Here is a 19,167-nt window from a genome sequence, read left to right as displayed (position 1 = left end):
CTTGCAGGTGGGGAGCTGGGGGCTCGAACCGCGATCCTTACTCTGGTCCTTGCACTTTGAGCTACGTGCGCTTAACCTGCTGTGCTACTGCCCGACCCCCAAGTTTTAAATATTTAAGTACTATTGTGATGATGGTGATGATGATGCCACCAAAGTCACCGCTGGGGTCTCACTTGCAAACCTGAGGGGCTCTATCCCCCATGCCGAATAGAGGGTACGAAACAGAGGAAGGGGGAGACCAGCTAGTGGCGCACCTGGTTAAACGCACACAGTAACGGTGCACAAGGACCCAAGTTCAAGACCCCGGTCCCCACTGGCACAGGAGAAGCTTCATGAGTGGTGAAGCAGTGCTGCAGGTGTCTCTGTGTCTCTCTCCCTACCTTGTCTCTCCTCAATTTTTGTCATTATCCAATAAATATATCTGAGAGAGGGGAATAGAGAAAGGAGATGATCTAAGAGAGGAGAGATACTGCGGCACACTCTCCGCTACTATGAAACTTCTCCCAAGAAGGTGTACCCCGTTCACAGTACTGGATAAGCTGTCTCCCCGTCACTCTAGCTGTAAGAGTCCAATGTAGTTAGTGGTTACCATACTGGACAACTCAGTTCTCATTCTACATAAATGGAACTAGCTTCCATCACTGTGAAAAGAATAATTCAGAAAGACCTGGGTTCAAACCCTGACGCAGTCATGAATCCATGTGTCTCCTGGGCAGGTCTCTTCATCTGACATCCTTGCAAATTTCCGACAAGGTCATGTTCAGGAGGTGACTAGTCCACAATAGAACCTCTAAAGCAAACCAAGATTTTGATCCATACTCCCAGAGGGCTAGAGAATAAGGAAACTTCTTTTTCTTTTTTTATTTACTTATTTATTTTTACTTCCAGGGTTATCGCTGGGGATCAGCACTACGAAGCCACTGCTCCTAGCAGCCATTTTTTCTATGTTATTGGCTAGGACAGAGAGAAATTGAGAGGGGAGGGGGAGATAAAAAAAGAGAAAAAAAGACAGCACCTGCAGACCTGCTTCACCGCTCGGGAAGCACTCTCACTGCAGGTGGAGAGCTCGAACCGGGATCTTGACATAGGTCCTCACTCTTGGTACTACCTGTGAGGCGAACGTGATAACCGCTACACTACGGAAACCCCTACACTTGGTACTATGTGTGCTTACCAGGTATGCCACCGCCCGGACCCCAAGATTTCCTCCATTGGAAATTTCCCTATTTTCCATGGAAGGGATAGGACACGAAACTCTGTGTAAAACTGTACTCCTGTTGTCTTACAATTGTGTTAATCATTATTAAATCACTAATAAAAATTTAAAAAGAGAAAGTGTTAGGGCAAAAAGTCTAATTCTGAAGCAAACCCAAAAATCCCTATGAAGACTTAAGTTCTGATTCCCCACTTCAGCTGGTGTCCAGGCTTTCAGAAGCTGTCCTGGGGTCCCACCCGGTGACATGGAGCACAGATAACCGGGAGTGGGGCATTGGGTCACCAGCCTGGTCTGCCAAGGTCCTAGGAGTAAGGAGCCAGGGCCCTGAGCCGGGTGGGAGGCTCCACCCAGAGGAATCCCAATCAGCCCACAGGGCACAAGCACAGCTGTAGGTCTGCTTCTAATTCTGCTTCTAAGACCCCTTCTGTGTCATTGGTTTAATCCCCCCTGCTTAACACTGTATTCTATTTACATAACCACTGCTAACTAAGCACCGTCCTGCCTGCAGGGCATTGGTTTAATCCTCACTGGTTCTCACACTTTTTCCTTCTCCCCACCCCCTATCCTACGTACATCCTCTTCGGATCTGACTCTTCCGCCTCAGGATAGATAAGGACAGGATTGTGATTAGAGATGGCTTAGATTGCCCTGTGTTCCACATGAATAAAGACTGAACTGCGTACCACTCAGCCATGAGTCCCTGGTCGTCTTTCTCTCCCATCTGCAAAGCTAGCCCGATGCTCACACACACGCACACATGCACGCACGCACATATGCACACACACGAAGGGATCACTGGAGAGGACCCGGCATGCTCAGGCGAATATGCAAGGGAAATCTCCCGCAAGGGCACGGGCTGGGCAGGGAGGATGAGGACCAGCTGCACACAGGCCCTTGTGGTTCAACCTCCCTGGCACCCCACCTGGGCCCTGAAGAACCCATATGCCCTCGGCAGGAATAGGCAGTGTGTCCCAGGAGAAGCATCTGAAAAGCAGCACCCCCGCAACTGGAAATCAGTGTTTGCAGAACACTCCCAGGTGATGGGGGCACCGCTGGGGACTGGGTATTATTCATACAATAACATGGAAACCCACAGGAGCAGCCAGGGAAGGCCACCTGCAGACAGTGGCAACCTAGATCTAGGAGATGTCCCTGTGGGAGGGTCTCCCCCCCAAGCGCACCCCCACCCCGTGGCTACCAGGAAAACAGGCTGCTAATGCCCCGTCTCCTTATAGGCCGCTGCCTGTCCTTGTGCACCAGCTGACAGAGCCCCTCTCGGTTCTCCGGGACCGCCAGGTCCTCCTCCCTGCCAGCACTGAGCACCCGGAGGCAGAAGGGGATGCTCGCACAGCTCTCGGTGCTGGTGGCCAGAGCCTGCAGTGACGGTCACAGCACCCTTGCGGCTCTGACCCTCATTTCACCGAAAAGGAAACCAGCTCCCTGCAGGTATGACTCATCGAGGTCCCGTGATGCTGGGGGCAGGGCTGGGACAGGAACTCTGGACTCCTGGGTTCATTCTCTTCCCGAAACCCCAGAACACTGCCCACGGCTCCTCCTGCACAGTCTCTCTCCCTCTCTCTCTCTCTCTCTCCCCCTCTCTCTGTCGCTGTCCCTCTGTCTCTCTCTCACACACACCTGTTCTCATCCCCCCCCCCATATTCAGTTAGGCTCTGCCAATCAGAACAGAATCTCACTTAGTGCACCCAGGAAGTGGTACAGGAAACAGTGTGAGACTCTGAAGCAAGAGCCTGGGTTCAAACCTCACCATCGCATGTGACAGAGGAATATGCTGACTCTCTCTCCCTCCCTTCCCTTTCCCTCTCCCTTCTCTCTTTTCCCTCCTCTCTCACTAATAACTAAATCTTTTTTTTTAGCACACTTTTTAAAAATGCCACAGTGCCCTCATATAGAGGAGCCACCCATTGTGTCCTGTGAGAACACCCTTTGGGAACCATAAGGGGGAGGAAGGCAGGGTTAGTTATTAGTGAGAGAGACAGCCAGAGCTCTGGCACCGGCAATGCCGAGGCTCAAACTCAGAACCTCACGCTGGAGAATCCAGTGCCTTACTCACGGAGAGGGTGGTTTTTATAACAGTGCTGGTGTCTGATATCTCTGTTTTGTCTTCTCCTACTTGGATGAGCCTGCATCTGTCTCTTAGCCTCTCTGTGCTCTGCTTCCTCAGCTGTACAAGGAAGGTAATCTATCAATAAAGTTCAGGGTGAAGATTATTTAAGTGAGAAAAGCCAAAAAGATGTCCGGCAGGACAGAGGTTTGATTCAACTGGACCATCACCCCCCTCGCTGCCTGCTCTAAGTCCAGAGTCTGAGTCATAAATGCCTCCAAGTGCCTGACTCTTTCCTTCCTCACCCCCCCCCCTTGTTTCACATACATTGCTTTTTTAAAAATGTTTTATTAGTGATTTAATAATGATTAACAAGATTGTAAGATAACAGGGGTAAAATTCCACACAGTTCCCACCACCAGAGTTCTGTGTCCTATCCCTTTCATTGGAAACTTTCCTGTTCTTTATCCCTCACTGAAAGAGTAGGGTCCAAAAAAATGTGAGTTTTTTTGCCTCCAGGGTTATTGCTGGGGCTCAGTGCCTGCATCATGAATCCACTGCTCCTGGAGGCCATTTTTCCCTCTCTTGTTGCCCTTGTTGTGGTTATTATTGTTATCGTTGATGTCGTTCGTTGTTGGATAGGACAGAGAGAAATTGAGAGAGGAGGGGAAGACAGAGAGGGGGAGAAAAAGACAGACACCTGCAGACCCACTTCACCACTTGTGAAGTCACTCACCTGTAGGTGGAGAGCCGGGGGCTCAAGCCGGGATCCTTACTCCAATCCTTGCACTTTGTGCCACGTGCGATTAACCCGCTGCACTACCGCCAGACCCCCAGTCCAAAACTTTTTATGGGGAGCAGAAGGTGGGAGTTCTGGCTTCTGTCATTGCTTCTCCACTGGACATGGGTGTTGGCAGGTGGATCCACACCCCCAGCCTGTTTCTGTCTTTCTCTAGTGGGGCAGGGCCCTGGGGAGGTGGGGTTCTGGGACACATGGGTGAGGTCGTCTGCCCAGGGAAGTCAGGATGGAATCATGGCAGTGTCTGCAACTTGGTGGCTGAGTTCCCAAAGACCACCCTGGGCAGCTGATCTACTCCACTGTCCTCAGCTGGTCTCGCCCCAGGGTGTCTGGGATACCCTATCTGACTGGAGGCAGAATAGGCTGACACGAGAGAGAGACAGAGAGAGAGAGAGAGAGAGAGAGAGAACGAGCAGGCCCCCAGAAATATTAAGTGACAAAGTGACTTGTTATTCCTCATCCCAGAATTCCTTAATTAAAGTCAGCTATTGTTGGAACCAGGGATACACCATAGCGTTTACACAAAAATACTCTCATGACCGTGGTCCCAGGTTCAATCCCCAGCACCAGTGTAAATCAAAGCTGAGCAGTGGTTACTAAAGTCATGGGCCCTAGGAATATACCTGAAATAGATTTGCTAGCTTCTTCCCACCCAAAGACCCCTAATTTCATCTGCTCTATTCCTACCTTTTGGTTTCTGTTGATGAAACAGTTTGTCCTACTTTATATCTGACTGCCTTCTGGTCACCAAGCTGAAGACACTACTAGGATTCCATCCTGACTCCCCTGCACAGACGCCCTCCCCCATGTGTCCTGGAGCCCCACCTCCCCAGAGCCCTGGCCCATTAGGGAAAGAGAGAAACAGGCTGGACGCGTGGACCCACCTGCCAACACCCATGTCCAGTGGAGAAGCAATGACAGAAGCCAGAACTCCCACCTTCTGCTCCCCATAAACAATTTTGGTCCATCCTCCCAGAGGGGTAAAGAACAAGGAAGCTTCCAATGGAGGGGATGGGACAGGGGAATCTGGTGGTGGGAACTGTGTGGAATTGTACCCCTATCTTATAATCTTGTTAATCGTTATTAAATCACTAATATAAGGTTTTTTTTTTAAAAAAAAAAAAGAAATTTTACCTGTGTGACAAAAACTGTCCACAAAATCACTATTCCCCTAAATAAAATGACTGGACAATGAAAAGAATAAAACTTTAACATCAAGGATGCACTCACCAAGGTCTATAAACCTGAGGTGTTCACAGAAGGAAAAAGATATTTAGTTACAAAGAGAGTAAGTGTGGGCATGGGGCCAATGGGATCTGAGAGAAAGAGTATCAGCGGAGAGACTGGGTGAGCAGAGAAAGCTGCTGGCCCCAGACAGACTGCAGTCCCATTTTCTCAACGAGTCTCCACAAAAGCCAGCGATGCTCTGTGAAGGGGCACTGAAGATCCTCTGACAGTGTAAGAGTGTGTCTGGCTAGGGAAAGGACAGAAGTCAAGCACATGCTATCCCCACCCTGAATGCTTCCTTCCTTCTTTTTTAAATTTATTATTGGATAGAGACAGAAAGAAATGGAGAGAGGAGGAGGAGATTGAGAAGGAAAGAGACAGAGAGACACTTGCAGCCCGGCTTCGCCACTCATGAAGCTTTCCCCCTGCTGGTGGGGACTAGGGGATTGAACCCAGGTCCTTGTGCACTGTGATGTGAGCGCTTAACCAGGTGCGCCACTGCCTGGCCCCTTCCTGAATGCTTTCAAATGAGCACGAAGCTGTTTAGTTGTTTAAGATACTGAAATACAAGAGGTCGGGCGGTAGCGCAGCGGGTTAAACACACGTGGCGCAAAGCGCAAGGACCGGCATAAAGATCCCAGTTCAAGCCCCTGACTTCCCACCTGCAGGGGAGTCGCTTCACAAGCAGTGAAGCAGGTCTGCAGGTGTCTGTCTTTCTCTCTGGCTCTCTCTCCTCCCCTCCTCTCTCCATTTCTCTCTGTCCTATCCAACAACAACAGTAGTTCCGTCAGGTCTGCTCAGTATTCAGTCGGCACCACCCCACCCACAGTCCTCCCAGGCAGGCCCTACCTGAGCTCGCTGGCTGCCTGCCTAATAGCCTTCCTCATTGGAATTCAGCTCCAATGAGAACACCCAGGCCTGTTCCAGGTAGACCAGCTGTCTCCAAGGAGAACTTCCCTTCCAGGTAGACCAGTTATCTTCATGGAGAACTTTTATGGCTGTTCCCAGCTTCTACCCCACCCAGGGATGAGTCTGGACTTACAGTATTTTGCCTAGCACAGACCCCAATAAAGCTGATATGAAAACAACAAAAGGAAGGGGAGATCATTCAGTGGTTATGAAAGATTTTCATGACTAAGGCTTGGAAATTCCAGGTTCAGTTCTTAGCACCACCACAAGCCAGAGCTACACAGTGTCATTTAAAGCATACAAAAGGGGGTTGAGGGTGGGGCAGGGGGTAGTGTACCTGGTTGAGCCCACACATTGTTAGACACAAGAACCCAGGTTCAACCCCCTAGTCCCCACTTGCAGAGAGGAAACTTCACGAGTGGTGAAGCAGTGCTGCAGGTGCCTCTCTTTTCTTTCTCCCTCTCCATCTTCCCTTCCTCTCTCAACTTCTGTGTCCTATAAATTAAAAAAAAAAAAAAAAAAAAATTCACTGGGAGCAGTGAATTCATCATACAGTCACCATGCCCCCCAGGGCTAACCCTCGTGGGCAATAAAAAAATTTAAGTTAAAAAGAGAGAGAGAAAGGAGTAATTCAAAAAAGTAGCAAGTGTAGGATGTGTCATCATGTAGAGCCCATCCAAGTGATTTGTCTTGAAGTTCCAGTGCCGAAGAAACCCTTGGGAGCCCAGAAATGAACTGCAGGGAATCTTGTTTTCCTTGGAAAGTCTGATGGGGGTGGGGGTGGGGTCAGAGAGTGCTGAGTCCTAAGAGGAGGCCTCAGAGAAGGATAATGGAGTCGAGGAGAGAGAGAGGAGATGAGGCAAGAGAGGGATCAATGCCTTGTGTTTTCCCTGCCTTTGACTTCCCCACCCTTCTCTCTCCCCAGCCTCTTTCATCAAATCTAAGGAAAAAAAGAGACGCTTCTCTGTCTATAAGAGCCTAAGTCTCTGAGGGATGTGAAATTTCCATCTCATTGATTATTTGAAAAGAACAAATTAAGTCAGTCCCCAGACGGTTTCTGCTTTAAGCAAGCTCCTCAATCAATGCGTGAGGAGCCTCTCTAAGCTGCTCCCTCAGCAGGCCCCAGAGCCAAGCTGAGCCACCGGGGCCTGGCAGAGACCGGCCAGGACGCCACTTCTGCTCCGGCCCCCGCAGGCCAGACAGACGCCCTCTCTCCATTCACAAGGATGCCACAGCATCCCGAGACAGCCACACTGCTCAGGGCCACCTCTCTCCTGCTCTGCCATCACCTTGGGACTGGTCCCAGCATACGAAAACAGTGTTTCCCTCTCTACCACTTCTAGGCCATGTTCTCTCTAGACCCCAGCACAGCCTGGACGTGAAGCAGCTAGTCATGCGCACTGGCTACACCTGCATGTCGTACACGTGTGCGTACCTCATGTATCGGCTGGTCTTCATTTTTAGCCTAGAACCACAGGGCAGCGCAGCGGCGCATCTGGCTGAGAGCATGCAAGGACCCAGGTTCAAGGCCCTGGGGAAGCTTCACAAGCAATGAAAGAGTACGTGACTGGGACTCCTCTCTCTGCCTGTCAACCTTTCTATCTCCCCCTTCCCTCTCAATTTCTCTGTCTCTATCCAAAATAAAATTTTTAATTGTGGGTACAGCATACAACCAATATGTGAGACATGCCCATTTTCATATATAAGTGTATATATATATATATATATATATATATATGCAAAACTATTTACATAATTAGAGGGTTTTTTGTTTTGTTTTGTTTTGTTTTTGTTTTTGTTTTTTACCAAGAGTACTGATCAGCTCTGGCTTATGGTGGTGCAGGGGCTTGAACCAAGGACTTTGGAACCTCAGGTAGGGAAGTCTCTTTGCACAACCATTATGCAATCTTCCCCCACCCTTTGTATATAGATATATTTTTTCATTATTAGGGGAGTTAGTGGCTTACAGTCAACAATAAAATACAGTAATTTGTACATATGTAACATTTCTCAGTTTTCCACATAACAATTTGTTGGTATGCTTTAAAAACCCCTTCTGTTTCATTTTTTAATTTATTTTTTAATATGTATTTTATTTATTTATTCCCTTTTGTTGCCCTTGTTGTTTTATGTTGTAGTTATTATTGTTGTTGTCGTTGTTGGATAGGACAGAGAGAAATGGAGAGAGGAGGGGAAGACAGAGAGGAGGAGAGAAAGACAGACACCTGCAGACCTGCTTCACCGCCTGTGAAGCAACTCCCCTGCAGGTGGGGAGCCGGGGTTCGAACCGGGATCCTTATGCCGGTCCTTGTGCTTTGCGCCACCTGCGCTTAACCCTTAACCCGCTGCGCTACAGCCCGACTCCCCTTCTGTTTCATTTGGTTTAATCCCCCCTGCATTCTATTTACATAACACTGTATTCTATTTACATAACACTGTATTCTATTTACATAACCTCTGTTAACAAGCACCACCTTCCCTCCAGGGCATTGGTGGTTCAGTGATAGAATTCTCACCTGCTCCGCCCCCTCTCCTTGTCATACCCTGATTTTCACCAGTCACTTTTCTCTCCACCCTCTCTGCGTTGCATCCTGTTCCCACCCTACTGAGCTAGTATATTTATAAGGACAAGATTGTTTGTAGTAGTTAGTTTAGCTTAGCTTGGTATAGATTGCGCTGCGTCCTGCATGAATAAAGAGATACTGCGTACAACCCAGCCATGAGTCCCGGGTCGTCTGTCTCCCGTCAATGAAGCTCAGCCCGACAACAATTCAGCCCCCTCTAGGCCTCCCTCTGCCATCATGCTCCAGGACCTGAACCATCCCCCCAGCACCACCCCAGAGTCTTTTACTTTGGTGCAATACACCAAACCCAGTCCAAGTTCTGATTCGTGTTTTCTTATTTTTCAACTTGGATTTTATTATTATTACTAGTAGTATTGATTTGATAATGGTCAATGAGATTGTGGGATAAGAGGGGTACAATACACACAATTCCCACCACCAGAAAGCCATATCCCATCCCCTCCAGTGGAAGCTTCCCTATTCTTTAACCTTCTGGGAGTGTGGACCAAAGATCTCTATGGGGCACAGAGGGTTGGAAGTCTGGCTTCTATAATGGCTTCTCTGCTGGGCATGGGCGTTGAGAGGTCAATCTGTCTCTCTACCACTCCCTAGTGGGGAAGGGCTCTGGGGAGGTGAGGCTGAAGGACACACTGGTGAGGTCACCTGCCCAGGGAAGGTAGTTAGCACCAAGGTAGCAATTTTCAACTTCTGTCTAATTATAGATATTTATATAAGCATGCTTTATAGCTAGATTACAAGATTGGGGCCGGGCAGCGGCGCACCTGGTAACGCATACATATCACTACGTGCAAGGACCCAGGTTCAAGCCCCCCACTCCCCACTTGCAGGGGGAACGTCATGAGTGGTGAAGCATGGCTGCAGGTGTCTATCTTTCTCTCCCCCTATTTTTGGCGCCCCTCTCAATTTCTCTGTCCTGTCAAATAAAAATAGAAGGGGGGTAAACAAAAAAAAAAAGGGAAAAAAATGGCTGCCAGGAGCAGTGGATCTGTGGTGCTGGCTTTGAGCCCCAATGATAACCCTGGTGGCAAAAAAAAAAAAAAAGAGAGAGAGAGAGAGAGAGAGGAAGAAAGAAAGAAAGAAAGAAAGGGTTATGTATTCAATAAATGATCCTTATATATACATACAAACACACAACCATGGACATTATGAATAAACAGATAAAGAACAAGACATGATGTTAACAGCCAAGCGGCCTGAGCAGCCAAAGTGAAAACTACAGAAGGGAAGCACTGCATGGCTTTCACTTCCCACTGCACCCCTGGGCCTTTGCACGGGCCCCTCGGCCAGTAGCTAAGTGTGCAATCACCAGCAGCTGGAGAGGAGCGGCCAGCATAGCTCCACTCCGGGAACTCATGCCGGGCTCCGGGAAGCCCAGTGAATGAACAGATAATCATCGTCTCTGTCTTCAGAGACCAAGTCAACAATACAAGGGCAAGGACAGTCCAGAAACGGAGCACATGAACTGATCCACAAGACTGAAGGCGAACAGGGAGGCGCCTACTTTGCAAAGACCTGGGGACACCCCACCAGGCAGAAGGCACAGCATATTTCAAGCAGAGAAAGGGCCCAGTCTCCCCCTTCCAGAGACTGGAGAGGAGCCAATGGGCTGCCTCTGTGGGGCGGAAACAGAGGGGACAGGGGGCCCGGAGCAAGCCAGGAGCTGCGGGTCTTCAGGACCGTGGATCTGGCTTTTTTTTTTTTTTTTTCATGGTAAGAAGTAGGCACTGGGGGTTTTATTTGATATTTTTAAACCATTTATTTATTTATTTATTTTCCCTTTGGTTGCCCTTGTTTTTTTTGTTGTTGTTGTAGTTATTATTATTATTTAATTGTTATTGTACCGATTGTTGTCATCGTTGTTGGATGGGACAGAGAGAAATGGAGAGAGAGAGGAGGGGAAGACAGAGGGGAGGAGAGAAAGATAAGACACCTGCAGACCTGCTTCACTGCTTGTAAAGCGCCCCCCACACACACAGGTGGGGAGCTGGGGGCTCAAACCAGGATCCTTGCGCTTTGCACCATGTGTGCTTAACCCGTTGCACATAATATCCCTACCTGGGACCATTTTATGGGAAAAGGGAACCTGATGAAAAACTGTGAAGCTCCCAGAATCAACAAGGTAGTTGGAGAACCAGACTGGGGAGAAGGTCCCAGGGAGACTGAGCAGAAGGGAAATGAGACAAGACCAGGCCACAGAGCGTCCATCTGCGAGATACGAGCACTGTCACTGCCCCTGTTGACTCGGTCGCCTCTAACTCCCCACCATCATCGCAGCTCTCAGCCCAGAACTTACAGCAAAGTCACCACGCCCAGGCCGTACAGGGGACACGCCACAGTGGGGATGGTCCACGGCAAAATCCAGACCTTCTCTCCAAGACTAAAGGCGCCCCCAAGCCAGCAGGTAGGTTAAGATGCTGAGCACATCCAAAAAGTACTTCAGAAAGTACCCCGGAGGCACAGCCATGACATACGCTGTAGAATGGCTACACAGATTCCATCCAAGAAGCCATGTCACCCTAACTGGGTCCCACGGAATTAACTGACTCAGGGGCTCCCAGGAAGGCGGAAGTAGGAGGGAGGCCTGTGCATGTCTACAGAGCCCCAGTGCTCAGGGTGAAGAAAGGAAGTGTTTCTTCACAGCTCACCACAGACAGCAAGTGTCAAACAGAAACTCAACCATCGGTAGTTGCAAAACATCTCAAAGAGGAGCAAGACTTCACTTCCAGAAACTTCACCCTCCTCCTCCTCCTCCCTCCTCCTAGCTCACTCAGCCCCTCCACAACAGGCAAAGTCGACGGCCAGCGTCTCGCGTTCATCTGCTCGTCATGACACACATTCCTTTTCCTTCACACATGAATCCCAACAACTACCCAGAGCCCTACATGTGCCAGCCCCAGGCCTGCAAAGGAGAGTCAGTCACCAGTCCCAACGTCCAAGAAGTTCCGATGACAAAGACGTATGCTTTACACCACGGATGATCTTTTCACGGACTCTTTTTATTTATTATTGGATAGAGACAGAGAGAAATGGAGTGGGGGGAGACAGAGAGGGAGAGAGACAAACAGAGCCCTGCAGCCCTGCTTCACCACTTGTGAAGCTTTTCCCCTGCAGGTGGGGGCCAGGGGCTCAAACCCAGGTCCTTGAGCACTGTCATGTGTGCACTCATCCAGGTATGCCCCAGAAGATGATCAATGTAAATATGTGTTTCACACTTTTTTGAGTACTGGCTGGCTGGGCGTGACTCCATTTCTACACACACACACACACACACTCTCACACTCATACCACACACACCACACACATCACTCACACACACACTCTCACCACACCACACACACCACTCACATTCTTACACACTCACACCACACACACCACTCACACACACACTCTCACATGCTCACACCACACACACCACTCACACACACTCTCTCACACGCTCACACCACACACACACTCTTACACACTCACACCACACACACACTCTTACACACTCACACCACACACACACTCACACCACACTCACACCACACCACACACTCTCACCACCTTACACCACACACACAGTCACACACTCTCACCACACCACACACACACTCTTACACACTCACACCACACACACCACTCACACACTCTCACACACTCACACCACACCACATACCACACACTCTCACCACCTTACACCACACACACAGTCACACACTCTCACCACACCACACACACACTCTTACACACTCACACCACACACACACTCACACCACACACACACTCACACCACACACACACTCACACACTCTCACCACACCACACACACACTCTTACACACTCACACCACACACACACTCACACCACACACACCACTCACACACTCTCACACCATACCACACACCGCACACTCTCACCACCTTACACCACACACACAGTCACACAGTCTCATCACACCACATCACACTGCACGCGCACACACATACACACACATCGTGATCATATCTGTTGTGAGCTACCAATCTTTTGTTTTTTGTTTTTGTTTTTTTCCCTCTTAACGAGAACACTGCTCGTTTTCTGACTTATGATGGTGTGATAGTGCCAAGGCTTGAACCCCTGGCCTCAGAGCCTCAGGTAAGCAGATCCTGCTGCATAGCTCTTCTGCTAACTCCCCAGCCCCCAGTCGTTTTTCGGTCTGTGGTTCTGAGGACTCTGAGGGCCCGGGCTACACCTCCCAATCTGGGCCCCAGGAGACAGAGCAGCCCCGGGTCTCAGCCCCTGGGCACTGGACTTCCCTGGGTGGACAGAGGCTGAGCGAGAGGGCTGAGAGGGCTGCAGGGCTCCAGGGCAGATTGTAGCTGGTGAGGAACAGGAAGATAACAGGAGATAAGCAGGATGAGGAAGAAGCCAGGAGATAAGAATTTATCTTAAAGGTCCTGGCTCTACCTTTTTTTTAAGCAAAGCACTGCTCAGCTCTGGCTTATACGGTGGTGCAGGAGATAACAGAACCTGGGACCTTTGGTCCCTCGGGCATGAAAGTCTTTTTGCGTAAACATTATGCTGTCTCCCCAGCCCCTCGCTCTACTCGTCACTCATGCTACCACCACTACCTGACTACAAAATACTCTGACACACATTGCTCCCTACATCGTTCACTCAGTGAACACCTGTTCCATGCAAGGTGGCCTGCTTAGAAACACTCATCTGAAAAATGCTAAAGCCCAACCCAAATCACTTCCAAAGCCACTGCCTCTGGGAAGCCCTCCTTGATCTCTCAGACTTTTTAATGTCTTATTCCCTACCCCACTCCCCATGGGCTCACAGAATCCTTACGGCAATTTCTCTTTTAAGCCGAGCGCCCACTTTGACTTAGATGAAGAAGGACTCACCTACCTCCTACAGCACCTGGTGCCCAGGGCCGCGGTCCACCGTGGAGCAGATTGGAGGGCTCTGAGTAAGTCTCCGTGAGAACACCTTGGGGAACAGAAGCAAAAGCCAAACCAGTGAGAATGGGAGAAGAATGACTTGGAGACAGCTCACCAACACTCTGCCATGCACAAGGCTCCCATTTCTGTCTTCTCTCCCACTCTGTCTCCCTCTCCCTCTATATCCCTCACCCTCTCCCAAAAAGAAAGCAACGGTCTGCCGGAAGTGAAGAAATAGTGCAGGCATCAAAGCTGGGTAATAGCCCTATCGAAAAAAGAGAGAGAGCGAAACAGATAGACAGAAAGAGGAGGGAGCGAGGGAGCGAGGGAGCGAGAGAAAGAAAGAAAGAAAGAAAGAAAGAAAGAAAGAAAAAAAGAAAGAAAGAAAGAAAGAAAGAAAGAAGGAGTAAAGAATAGACGGGCATTTTCATTGCCCCCTGGATTTTACACTAGCAGGCCTGCCTGAGAGCTCGGGTGACCTGACTAGCATCCCTGCGCATCAAACCAGCCGGAACTCCACTCCTGTTCTCTTCACACCAGGCCGACACCCATGCCAGCATTTAGCTCTCCCTCTCCCAAGGGACCATGGAGTTTCATCGGCAACTTATTGTTGGGGACCCAATATATGTCACCCTCCTCCTGGGACAGATTTCTTTTAATATCTTGAAGATCCAAGTATATAATTAAAATTAAATAAAAAATAGTTCCTTGTTTAATCACTACATAAATATTTTCTGAGCATCTATAGTATACTATATTCTAGGAGCAGAGAAACGGGTAAAAATGGCTATGTTAGGGCAGGGGAGAAAGCATCATGGTTATGCGAACAAACTCTCCTGCCTGAGGCTCCTAAGTGCCAGGTTCAATCCCCTGCACCACCGTAAGCCAGAGCTGAGCAGGGCTCTGGTGTTTCTCTCTGTCTCTCTCTCTTTCTAAATCTCTCTCAAAAATAAAATGAAACATTTTATTAAAAAATGGCTATCTTCTCAAGCCTGGTGATAAAATGCTATTACAGAATAGTGATGTCCTTTAGGTAAATGAAAGAGTGAATGAGTGAGTGAGTGAGTGAGTGAATGAATGAGTGAGTGAGTGAGTGAGTGAATGAGTGAGTGAGTGAGTGAATGAGTAAGTGAGTTAATGAGTGAGTGAATGAGTGAATGAGTGAGTGGGTGAGTGAGTGAGTGAGTGAGTGGGTGAATGAGTGAATGAGTGTGTGGGTGAGTGAGTCGGTGAATGAGTAAGTGTGTGGGTGAATGAGTGGGTGAATGAATGAGTGAGTGGGTGAGTGGGTGAGTCAGTGAGTGGGTGAGTGGGTGAGTGAGTGAGTGGGTGAATGAGTGAGTGAGTGAATGAGTGAGTGAGTGAGTGAGTGAATGAGTGAGTGAGTGAGTGAATGAGTGAGTGAGTGGGTGGGTGAGTGGGTGAGCGACTGGGCGGGTAAGTGAATGAGTGAGTGAGTGAGTGAGTGAGTGAGTGAATGAGTGAGTGAATGAGTGAGTGAGTGAGTGGGTGAGTGGGTGGGTGAGTGAGTGAGTGAGTGAGTGAGTGGGTGAATGAGTGAGTGATTGAGTGATTGAGTGGTGAGTGAATGAGTGAGTGAGTGAGTGAATGAGTGGTTGGGTGAGTGAATGAGTGAGTGGGTGAGTGAATAAGTGAGTGAGTGGGTGAGTGAGTGAGTGAATGAGTGAGTGAGTGGGTGAGTAGGTGAGTGAGTGAGTGAGTGGGTGGGTGAGTGATTGAATGAGTGAATGAGTGAGTGGGTGAATGAGTGAGTGAGTGAATGAGTGAGTGAGTGAATGAGTGAGTGAGTGATTGGGTGAGTGATTGAATGAGTGAATGAGTGAGTGGGTGAATGAGTGAGTGAGTGAATGAGTGAGTGAGTGAATGAGTGAATAAGTGAGTAAGTGAGTGAATGAGTGAGTGGGTGAGTGAGTGGGTGGGTGAGTGAATGAGTGGGTGAGTGAATGAGTGAGTGAGTGGGTGAGTGAATGAGTGAGTGGGTGAGTGAATGAGTGAGTGGGTGAATGAGTGAATGAGTGAGTGAATGAGTGAGTGAGTGAATGAGTGAGTGAATGGGTGAGTGAGTGAGTGAGTGGGTGAATGAGTGAGTGAGTGAATGAGTGAGTGAGTGGGTAACTGAGTGGGTGGGTGAGTGAGTGAGTGGGTGAGTAAGTGAGTGAGTGGGTGAGTGAGTGAGTGAGTGGGTGAGTGAGTGAGTGAATGAGTGAGTGAGTGAGTGGGTGAATGAGTGAGTGAGTGAATGAGTGAGTGAGTGAGTGGGTGAATGAGTGAGTGGGTGAATGACTGAGTGAGTGAGAATGAGTGAGTGGGTGAATGAGTGAGTGAATGGGTGAGTGAGTGAGTGAGTGAATGAGTGAGTGAGTGGGTAAGTGAGTGGGTGGGTGAGTGAGTGAGTGAATGACTGAGTGAGAATGAGTGAGTGGGTGAATGAGTGAGTGAATGGGTGAGTGAGTGAGTGAGTGAATGAGTGAGTGAGTGAATGAGTGAGTGAGTGGGTAAGTGAGTGGGTGGGTGAGTGAGTGAGTGAATGAGTGAGTGAGTGGGTGAATGAGTGAGTGATGAATGAGTGAGTGAGTGAATGAGTGAGTGAGTGAGTGGGTGAATGAGTGAGTGAGTGAATGAGTGAGTGAGTGAGTGAATGAGTGAGTGGGTGAGTGAGTGAGTGGGTGAATGAGTGATTGAGTGAGTGAATGAGTGAGTGAGTGAGTGGGTGGATGGGTGTGTAAGTGAGTGAATGAGTGAGTGAGTGAGTGAGTGAGTGAGTGAGTGAGTGAGTGAGTGAGTAGTGAATGAGTGGGTGGGTGGGTGAGTGAGTGGGTGGGTGAGTGAATGAGTGAATGATGAGTGGGTGAATGAGTAAGTGATTGAATGAGTGAGTGAGTGAGTAAGTGAGTGAGTGAGTGGGTGAGTGAGTGAGTGAGTGAATGAGTGAGTAAGTAGGTGAGTGAGTGAGTGAGTGAATGAATAAGTGAGTGGGTGAGTGAGTGGGTGAGTGAATGAGTGAGTGAATGAGTGAGTGAATGAGTGAGTGAATGAGTGAGTGAGTGAGTGAGTGAGTGAATGAGTGAGTGGGTAGGTGAGTGAGTGGGTGGGTGAGTGAATGAGTGAGTGGGTGAATGAGTGAGTGATTGAGTGAGTGAGTGGTGAGTGAATGAGTGAGTGAGTGAGTGGGTGAGTGAGTGGGTGAATGAGTGAGTGAGTGGGTGAATGAGTGAGTGGGTGGGTGAGTGAATGAGTGAATGGGTGAATGAGTGAGTGGGTGAGTGACTGAGTGAGTGGGTGAATGAGTGATTGAGTGAGTGAGTGAGTGAGTGGATGGGTGAGTAGTGAGTGAATGAGTGAGTGAGTGAGTGAGTAAGTGGGTGGGTGAGTGAGTGAGTGAGTGAATGAGTGAGTGAGTGAATGAGTGAGTGGGTGGGTGAGTGAGTGGGTGGGTGAGTGAGTGAGTGGGTGAATGAGTGAGTGATTGAATGAGTGTGTGAGTGAGTAAGTGAGTGAGTGAGTGGGTGGGTGAGTGAGTGAGTGAGTGAGTGAGTGAATGAGTGAGTGAATGAATGAGTGAGTAAGTAGGTGAATGAGTGAGTGAGTGAGTGAATGAGTGAGTGAGTGAATGAGTGAGTGAGTGAGTGGGTAAATGAGTGAGTGAGTGGGTGAATGAGTGAGTGAGTGAATGAGTGAGTGAGTGAATGAGTGAGTGAGTGAATGAGTGAGTGAGTGAGTGAGTGGGTGAATGAGTGAGTGGGTGGGTGAGTAAGTGGGTGGGTGAGTGAATGAGTGAGTGGGTGAATGAGTGAGTGATTGAGTGAGTGAGTGGTGAGTGAATGAGTGAGTGAGTGAATGAGTGAGTGAGTGAGTGGGTAAATGAGTGAGTGAGTGGGTGAATGAGTGAGTGAGTGAATGAGTGAGTGGGTGGGTGAGTGAGTGGGTGGGTGAGTGAATGAGTGAGTGGGTGAATGAGTGAGTGATTGAGTGAGTGAGTGAGTGGTGAGTGAATGAGTGAGTGAGTGAATGAGTGAGTGAGTGAGTGGGTGAGTGAGTGGGTGAATGAGTGAGTGAGTGGGTGAATGAGTGAGTGAGTGGGTGGGTGAGTGAGTGGGTGGGTGAGTGAATGAGTGAATGAGTGAATGGGTGAATGAGTGAGTGGGTGAGTGACTGAGTGAGTGGGTGAATGAGTGATTGAGTGAGTGAGTGGATGGGTGAGTAAGTGAGTGAATGAGTGAGTGAGTGAGTGAGTAAGTGGGTGGGTGAGTGAGTGAGTGAGTGAGTGAATGAGTGAGTGAGTGGGTGAATGAGTGAATGAGTGTGTGGGTGAGTCGGTGAATGAGTAAGTGTGTGGGTGAATGAGTGGGTGAATGAATGAGTGAGTGGGTGAGTGGGTGAGTCAGTGAGTGGGTGAGTGGGTGAGTGAGTGAGTGGGTGAATGAGTGAGTGAGTGAATGAGTGAGTGAGTGAGTGAGTGAGTGAATGAGTGAGTGAGTGAGTGAATGAGTGAGTGAGTGGGTGGGTGAGTGGGTGAGCGACTGGGCGGGTAAGTGAATGAGTGAGTGAGTGAGTGAGTGAATGAGTGAGTGAATGAGTGAGTGAGTGAGTGGGTGAGTGGGTGGGTGAGTGAGTGAGTGAGTGAGTGAGTGGGTGAATGAGTGAGTGATTGAGTGATTGAGTGGTGAGTGAATGAGTGAGTGAGTGAGTGAATGAGTGGTTGGGTGAGTGAATGAGTGAGTGGGTGAGTGAATAAGTGAGTGAGTGGGTGAGTGAGTGAGTGAATGAGTGAGTGAGTGGGTGAGTAGGTGAGTGAGTGAGTGAGTGGGTGGGTGAGTGATTGAATGAGTGAATGAGTGAGTGGGTGAATGAGTGAGTGAGTGAATGAGTGAGTGAGTGAATGAGTGAGTGAGTGATTGGGTGAGTGATTGAATGAGTGAATGAGTGAGTGGGTGAATGAGTGAGTGAGTGAATGAGTGAGTGAGTGAATGAGTGAATAAGTGAGTAAGTGAGTGAATGAGTGAGTGGGTGAGTGAGTGGGTGGGTGAGTGAATGAGTGGGTGAGTGAATGAGTGAGTGAGTGGGTGAGTGAATGAGTGAGTGGGTGAGTGAATGAGTGAGTGGGTGAATGAGTGAATGAGTGAGTGAATGAGTGAGTGAGTGAATGAGTGAGTGAATGGGTGAGTGAGTGAGTGAGTGGGTGAATGAGTGAGTGAGTGAATGAGTGAGTGAGTGGGTAACTGAGTGGGTGGGTGAGTGAGTGAGTGGGTGAGTAAGTGAGTGAGTGGGTGAGTGAGTGAGTGAGTGGATGAGTGAGTGAGTGAATGAGTGAGTGAGTGAGTGGGTGAATGAGTGAGTGAGTGAATGAGTGAGTGAGTGAGTGGGTGAATGAGTGAGTGGGTGAATGACTGAGTGAGTGAGAATGAGTGAGTGGGTGAATGAGTGAGTGAATGGGTGAGTGA

General features: G+C 49.0%; 1 protein-coding gene across 7 annotated transcripts in view; it reads right to left on the bottom strand.

Moving 5' to 3' along the window:
* CYRIB (CYFIP related Rac1 interactor B) overlaps positions 1 to 13,761 on the bottom strand; it is a 140,535-nt gene extending 126,774 nt beyond the window's left edge. For 4 of the 7 annotated variants that reach the window (XM_060201371.1, XM_060201345.1, XM_060201354.1 and 1 more), the window contains exon 1: positions 13,674 to 13,761. The gene's annotated coding sequence lies outside the window, so the exon portion shown is untranslated. Of the gene's footprint in view, positions 1 to 13,669 lie in introns of all 7 variants that reach the window. The other 3 variants (XM_060201402.1, XM_060201391.1, XM_060201360.1) reach the window with 2 other exon arrangements.
* Between the last annotated feature and the right edge of the window lie 5,406 nt (positions 13,762 to 19,167).

The sequence above is a fragment of the Erinaceus europaeus genome, chromosome 1, assembly GCF_950295315.1.
Source record: "Erinaceus europaeus chromosome 1, mEriEur2.1, whole genome shotgun sequence".
In the NCBI taxonomy this organism is placed as follows: Eukaryota; Metazoa; Chordata; class Mammalia; order Eulipotyphla; family Erinaceidae; genus Erinaceus; species Erinaceus europaeus.
This window is presented reverse-complemented; position numbering and strand designations above follow the sequence as displayed.